Below are 8,230 nucleotides of genomic sequence, written 5' to 3'. Positions count from 1 at the left end.
ACTTCGGATCGGTTGCTAGTGGGGATGATGGAGCGTTGGATGAACTCCAACCATCCTCTAGCCACAGGCTTAAGGTCCAGTCTTCTCAATTAAACCGGCTTGCCTTTAGAGTCTCTTTTCCATTGAGCTCCTTCAACACATATGTCCATAAGGACTTGGTCCAACCTTTGATCAAAGTTGACCCTTCTAGTGTAGGGGCGTGCATCTTCTTGCATCATAGGCAAGTTGAATGCCAACCTTACATTTTCCGGACTGAAATCTAAGCATTTTCCCCGAACCATTGTAAGATAATTCTTTGGATTCGGGTTCATACTTTGATCATGGTTCCTAGTGATCCATGCATTAGCATAGAACTCTTGAACCATTAAGATTCTGACTTGTTGAATAGGGTTGGTTAGAACTTCCCAACCTCTTCTTTGAATCTCATGTCGGATCTCCGGATACTCATTTTTCTTGAGCATGAAAGGGACCTCAGGGATCACCTTCTTCTTGGCCACAATTTCATAGAAGTGGTCTTGATGGACCTTTGAGATGAATCTCTCTATCTCCCATGACTTGGAGGTGGAAGCTTTTGTCTTCCCTTTCCTCTTTCTAGAGGTTTTTCCAGCCTTAGGTGACATAAGTGGTTATGGAAAAACAAAAAAGCTATGCTTTTACCACACCAAACTTAGAATGTTGCTCGCCCTCGAGCAAAAGAAGAAAGAATAGAAGAAGAAGAAGAAAATATGGAGGAGAGGGAGAGAGATGTGTATTCGGCCAAGGGGGAGAAGAGAGGGTGGTGTTGTGTGACAATGAAGAAGGATGGAGGGGTTTATATAGTGGAGGGAGAGGGGTTTGGTTTGGTCATTTAGGGTGGGTTTGGGTGGGAAAGAAATTTTGAATTTGAAGGTATGTGGGGTTTATGGGGAAGAGTGGATGGATGTGAGTGGTGAAGAGGTGATGGGGAAGAGAGATTGGATTGTGTGAAGAAGAGAGAAGGTGAGTTGAGGTAGGTGGGGATCCTGTGGGGTCCACAGATCCTGAGGTGATCCTGTGGGGTCCATAGATCCTGAGGTGTCAAGGATTTATCATCCCTGCACTAATTAGGCGTGTAGAACGCCCTCTGCATGCAATCCTGGCATTTAATGCCAGGTTGATGCTTGATTCTGGCGTTAAATGCCAGCTCAATGCTTGTTTTGGGCGTTCAACGCCAATCTGCAGCATGTTTCTGCCGTTGAATGCCACTTTCATGCTTATTTCTGGCGTTTAACGCCAACTCTCCTCAGGGTGTAATCCTGGCGTTTAAACACCAAACTGCTGCTTGTTTCTGGCGTTCAACGCCAGTTTCATGCTTTGTTCTGGCGTTAAACGCCAGCCAGATGCTGCTTACTGGCGTTTAAACGCCAGTAAGCTCTTCCTCCAGGGTGTGCTATTTCCTTTGCTATTTTTGATTCTATTTTTAATTTTAGTATTTGTTTTGTGACTCCACATGATCATAAACCTAATAAAACATAAAAGAACAATAAAAATATAGATAAATAAAAATTGGGTTGCCTCCCAATAAGCGCTTCTTTAATGTCAATAGTTTGATAGTGAGCTCTCATGGAGCTTCACAGATTTTCAGAGCATTGTTGGGACCTCCCAACACCAAACTTAGAGTTTGATTGTGGGGGCTTTGTTTGACTTTGTATTGAGAGAAGCTTATCGTGCCTCTTTTCTATGTTTACAGAAGGATAGCCTTGGGCCTTAAACACAAGGTAGTCCCTATTCAATTGAAGGACTAATTCTCCTCTGTTAACATCAATCACAGCTCCTGTTGTGGCTAGGAAGGGTCTTCCAAGGATGATGCATTTATCTTCCTCCTTCCTAGTATCTAAGATTATGAAATCAGCAGGGATGTAAAGGCCTTTAACCTTCACTAACACGTCCTCTACCATTCCATAAGCTTGTCTTATTGACTTTTCTGCCATCTCTAATGAGAATGTGGCAGCCTATACCTCAAAGATCCCTAGTTTCTCCATTACAGAGAGTGGCATAAGATTTATGCCTGACCCCAGGTCACACAGAGCCTTTTCAAAGGTTATGGTGCCTATGGTACATGGTATTAAGAATTTACCAGGATCTTGTTTCTTTTGAGGTAAAGTTTGCTGAACCCATGTATCTAGTTCACTAATGAGCAAGGGAGGTGCATCTTCCCAAGTCTCATTACCAAACAACTTGGCATTCAGCTTCATGATAGCTCCTAGATATTGAGCAACTTTCTCTCCAGTTACATCTTCATCCTCTTTAGAGGAAGAATAGTTTTCAAAGCTCATGAATGGCAGAAGAAGGTTTAATGGAATCTATATGGTCTCTATGTGACCCTTAGATTCCTCTAGGTCCTCAATAGGGAACTTCTTCTTGTCTGGGAGATGTCCCATGAGGTCTTTCTCATTGGGATTCACGTCTTCCCTTTCCTCTCTAGGTTCGGCCATATTGACAATATTAATGGCCTTGCACTCTCTTTTTGAATTCTCTTCAGTATTGCTTGGGAGAGTACTAGGAGGAGTTTCAGTGACTTTCTTACTTAGCTGGCCCACTTGTGCCTCCAAATTTCTAATGGAGGACCTTGTTTCACTCATGAAACTTAAAGTGGCTTTAGACATATCAGAGACTATATTTGCTAAGCTAGAGGTGCTCTGCTCAGAATTCTCTGTCTGTTGCTGAGAAGATGATGGAAAAGACTTCCTATTGCTGAGCCTATTTCTTCCACGATTATTAAAGCCTTGTTGGGGCTTTTGTTGATCCTTCCATGAGAAATTTGGATGATTTCTCCATGAGAAATTATAGGTGTTTTCATACGGTTCACCCATGTAATTCACCTCTGCTATTGCAGGGTTCTCAGGATCATAAGTTTCTTCTTCAAAAGATGCCTCTTTAGTACTGTTGGATGCATTTTGCCATCCATTCAGACTTTGAGAAATCATATTGACTTGCTAAGTCAACATTTTGTTCTGAGCCAATATGGCATTCAGAGCATCAATTTCAAGATCTCCCTTCCTCTGAGGTGTCCCATTATTCATAGAATTCCTCTCAGAAGTGTACATGAATTGGTTATTTGCAACCATGTCAATAAGTTCTTGAGCTTCTGCAGGCGTTTTCTTTAGGTGAATGGATCCACCTGTAGAATGGTCCAGTGACATCTTAGAGAACTCAGATAGACCATAATAGAATATATCCAGAATGGTCCACTCTGAAAGCATGTCAGAAGGACACCTTTTGGTCATCTGCTTATATCTTTCCCAAGCTTCATAGAGGAATTCACCATCTTTTTGTTTGAAGGTCTGAACATCCACTCTAAGCTTGCTCAGCTTTTAAGGAGGAAAAAACTTAGCCGAGAAGGCCGTGACCAGCTTATCCCAAGAGTCCAGGCTATCTTTAGGTTGTGAGTCCAACCATGTTCTAGCTCTGTCTCTTACAGCAAAAGGGAAAAGCATGAGCCTGTAGACTTCAGGATCTACTCCATTAGTCTTAACAGTCTCACAGATCTGCAAGAACTCAGTTAAAAATTGGTAGAGATCTTCTGAGGAAAGTCCATGAAACTTGCAGTTCTGTTGCATTAGAGCAACTAGTTGAGATTTCAACTCAAAATTGTTTGCTCCAATGGCAGGGATTGAGATGCTTCTTCCATTAAACTTGGAAGTAGGTGTAGTGTAGTCACCAAGCATCCTTCTTGCGCCTCCACCATTGTTATTGGGTTCGGCCATGTCTCTCTCTTTTTCGAGATTCTCTGTAAAGTTTTCTCTGGATTGTTGAGCTTTAGCTTCTCTTAGTTTCTTCTTTAGAGTCCTTTCAGGTTCCGGATCTGCTTCAACAAGAATGTTCTTGTCTCTGCTTCTGCTCATATGAAAAAGAAGAGAACAGAAAAAGAAGAGGAATCCTCTATGTCACAGTATAGAGATTCCTTTATGTTAGTAGAAGAAGAAAAGAATAGAAGAAAGAGAAGAAAAATTCGAACACAGAAGAGAAGAGAGGGTTCAAATGTTTTTGAGATGAAGAGAAATGTTAGTAATTAAATAAATAAATAGAAGAAGATGAGAGGTAGAGAAATTCGAAAATTAATTTTGAGAAATAAGTTAGTGATTTTCGAAAATTAAGAGAAGAAATAAAATTAAAATTAAAATTTGAAACAATTAGTTAGTTAAAAGAATTTTGAAAAAGAGAGAGATGATTTTCGAAAATTAGAGAGAAAAGTAGTTAGGTGGTTTTGAAAAAGATAAGAAACAAACAAAAAGTCAATTAGTTAATTGAAAAAAGATTTGAAAATCAATTTTGAAAAGATAAGAAGTTGGAAAAGATTTTGAAATTTATTTTGAAAAAGATATGATTGAAAAATATATTTTGGAAAAGATTTGATTTTTAAAATTAAAATTAATTACTTGACTAACAAGAAACTAAAAGATATGATTCTAGAGTTTAAAGATTGAACATTTCTTAACAAGAAAGTAACAAACTTCAAATTTTTTAATCCATCACATTAATTGTTAGTAAAGTTTTCAAAATTTTGAAATGAAATTAAGAAAAAGATTTTGAATTACTTTTTTAAAATTTTCGAAAAATAATAAGAAAAATGAAAAAGATTTGATTTTTGAAAAATATTTTGAAAAGATAGGATTTTTAAAATTGAAAATTTGACTTGACTTATAAGAAATAGCTAAGTTTTAAAAATTTTTGACTAAGTCAACTCAAATTTTTGAAATTTATGAGAAAAAAGGAAAAGATATTTTTTATTTTTGAATTTTTAATGAGGAGAGAGAAAAATAACAAAAATGACTCACAACATGAAAATTATGAATCAAAACACATGATGCATGCAAGAACACTATGAATGTCAAGATGAACACCAAGAACACTTTGAAGATCAAGACTTATTTTTGAAAAATTTTCAAGAAAAGAAAAACATGCAAGACACCAAACTTAGAAATTTTTAATGCTTAAACACCATGAATGCAAAAATGCATATGAAAAACAACAAAAGACACAAAACAAGAAAATTTAAAAATCAAACAAGAAAACTTGTCAAGAACAACTTGAAGATCATGAAGAATGCAATGCATGAATTTTTCGAAAAATGCATAAATTTTTAAAAACATGCAATTGACACCAAACTTAAAAATTGACACTAGACTCAAACAAGAAACACAAAATATTTTTGGTTTTTTTGATTTTATAATTGTTTTGTATTTTTTTCGAAAATTAATTTTTGGAAAAACGAAAACAAAGAAAAATTTTTGAAAGATTTTTGAAAAATTTTTTGAAAAGAAAATTACCTAATCTAAGCAACAAGATGAACCGTCAGTTGTCCAAATTCGAACAATCCCCGACAACGGCGCCAAAAACTTGATAGGCAAAATTGTGATTTACACTTTTTATAACTCGAACAATTCTTAGTAATGTCTCCAAAAACTTGGTGCACACTACTATGGTTCACTCACATTCTTGACAACTTTGCACAACTAACCAGCAAGTGCACTGGGTCGTCCAAGTAATAAACCTTACGTGAGTAAGGGTCGATCCCACGGAGATTGTTAGTATGGAGCAAGCTATGGTTACCTTGTAAATCTCAGTCAGTCAGATTATAATGGTTATAAAGGTTTTCAAAAATAATAATAAATAAAGCATAAAATAATGATAGAGATACTTATGTAAATCATTGGTGGGAATTTCAGATAAGTGTATGGAGATGCTTTGTCCCTGTTGAATCTCTGCTTTCCTATTGCCTTCCTCAATCCTTCTTACTCCTTTTCATGGCAAGATGTATGTAGGGAATCACCGTTGTCAATGGCTACTTCCCATCCTCTCAGTGAAAACGGTCCAAATGCTCTGTCACAGCACAGCTAATCATCTGTCGATTCTCGATCATGTCAGAATAGAATCCATTAATTCTTTTGCGTCTGTCACCACGCCCAACAATCGCGAGTTCGAAGCTCGTCACAGTCATTCAATCCCTGAATCCTACTCGGAATACCACATACAAGGTTTAGAATTTCCAAATTCTCAAGAATGGTCACCAATAATTCTAGCTTATACCACAAAGATTCTGATCAAGGAATCCAAGAGATATGCGCTCGGTCTAAGATAGAACGGAAGTGGTTGTCAAGCACGCGTTTATAAGGACGGATGATGATGAGTGTCACGGATCATCACATTCATCAGGTTGAAGTACAACGAATATCTTAGAACAAGAATAAGCTGAATTGAATAGAAAATAGTAGTAATTGCATTAAAACTCGAGGTACAGCAGAGCTCCACACCTTAATCTATGGTGTGTAGAAACTCCACCGTTGAAAATACATAAGTGATGAAGGTCCAGGAATTGCCAAATGGCCAGCCCCCCTGAATGATCAATAGTCTCCTAAGATGAACAACTGATTAAAACTGAGACCAAAGATGTGGTCAAAAAGACACCAGTACAGTAGTAAAAAGTTCTATTTATACTAAAACTAGCTACTAGGGTTACAAAGATAAGTGATTGATGCAGAAATCCACTTCCGGGGCCCACTTAGTGTGTGCTTGGGCTGAGCTTGAGCTTTACATGTGTAGAGGCTTCTCTTGGAGTTAAACACCAAGTTGTAACGTCTGTTTGGTGTTTAACTCTGGTTTGTGATGTGCTTTTGGCATTTTACTCCAGAATGCAGCATGGAACTGGCATTGAACGTCAGTTTGCATCATCTAAGCTCAAATAAAGTATGGACCATTATATATTTCTGGAAAGCCCTGGATGTCTACCTTCCAACGCCATTGCGAGCGTGCCATTTGGAGTTCTGTAGCTCCAAAAAATCCATTTTGAGTGCAAGGAGGTCAGAATCCAACAGCATCAGTAGTCCTTTGTCAGCCTGAATAATATTTTTGCTCAGGTCCCTCAATTTCAGAAAGAAAATACCTGAAATCACAGAAAAACACACAAACTCATAGTAAAGTCCAGAAATGTGAATTTTGCATAAAAACTAATAAAAACATCCCTAAAAGTAGCTAGATCCTACTAAAAACTACCTAAAAACAATGCCAAAAAGCGTATAAATTATCCGCTCATCAAGAAGCTAAAGCACAACACTCTGGAGAAGACCTGATAGAAATTTTCAAAAAAGAAGAAGACATGGCCGAACCCAATAACAATAGCGGAGGTGTAAGAAAGATGCTTGGTGACTATACTGCACCAACTTCCAACTTCAATGGAAAAAGCATCTCAATTCCTACCATTGGAGCAAACAACTTTGAGCTTAAGCCTCAATTAATTTCTCTAATGCAGCATAACTGCAAGTTTTATGGACTTCCATCAGAAGATCCTCATCAGTTCTTATCTAAATTCTTGCAGATATGTGATACTGTTAAGACCAATGGGGTTGATTCCGAGGTCTACAGACTTATGCTTTTCCCCTTTGCTGTGAGAGACAGAGCTAGGACATGGTTGGACTCACAACCTAGAGAAAGTCTGAACTCTTGGGACAAGCTGGTCAATGCTTTCTTAACAAATTCTTTCCACCTCAAAAGATGAGTAAACTCAGAGTGGATGTCCAAACCTTCAGACATAAGGAAGGTGAATCCCTCCATGAAGCTTGGGAAAGATACAAGCAATTAACCAAAAGGTGTCCTTCTGACATGTTTCCAGAATGGAGCATCATATGTATATTCTATGATGGTCTGTCTGAGTTATCCAAGATGTCATTGGATCACTCTACTGGTGGATCTCTTCATTTGAAAATGCCTGCAGAAGCCTAGGAACTCATTGAAATGGTTGCAAATAACCAGTTCATGTACACTTCTGAGAGAAATCCTATGAATAATTGGGTGACTCAGAAGAAAGGAGTTCTTGAGATTGATACTCTGAATGCCATATTGGCTCAGACCAAAATATTGACTCAGCAAGTCAATATGATTTCTCAAAGTCTGACTAGATTGCAAGCTAAAGAGGCATCCTCTGAAGGAGAGGCTTATGACCCTGAGAATCCTGCAATGGAAGAGGTGAATTACATGGGAGATTCCTATGGAAACACCTATAATCCTTCATCGAGGAATCACCCAAATTTCTCATGGAAGGATCAACAGAAGCCTCAATAAAGCTTCAACAACAATAATGGTAGGAGAAACAGGTTTGGCAGTAGCAAGCCTTTCCCATCATCTTCTCAGCAACAGACAGAGAATTCTGAGCAAAGCCTCTCTAGCTTAGCAAACATAGTCTCTGATCTATCTAAGACCACCCTCAGTTTCATGA

At 38.0% G+C, this 8,230-nt stretch overlaps 2 non-coding genes across 2 annotated transcripts; one reads left to right on the top strand and one right to left on the bottom strand.

Moving 5' to 3' along the window:
* The first annotated feature begins 3,215 nt into the window (after positions 1 to 3,215).
* LOC127742344 (small nucleolar RNA R71) lies at positions 3,216 to 3,323 on the top strand. Its single transcript, XR_008003533.1, has one exon. It is a non-coding gene; the product is annotated as a small nucleolar RNA R71 (small nucleolar RNA).
* Positions 3,324 to 7,515: 4,192 nt separating this feature from the next.
* LOC127741704 (small nucleolar RNA R71) lies at positions 7,516 to 7,619 on the bottom strand. Its single transcript, XR_008002909.1, has one exon. It is a non-coding gene; the product is annotated as a small nucleolar RNA R71 (small nucleolar RNA).
* Positions 7,620 to 8,230: the final 611 nt, after the last annotated feature.

The sequence above is a fragment of the Arachis duranensis genome, chromosome 9 (assembly GCF_000817695.3).
Source record: "Arachis duranensis cultivar V14167 chromosome 9, aradu.V14167.gnm2.J7QH, whole genome shotgun sequence".
In the NCBI taxonomy this organism is placed as follows: domain Eukaryota; kingdom Viridiplantae; phylum Streptophyta; class Magnoliopsida; order Fabales; family Fabaceae; genus Arachis; species Arachis duranensis.
This window is presented reverse-complemented; position numbering and strand designations above follow the sequence as displayed.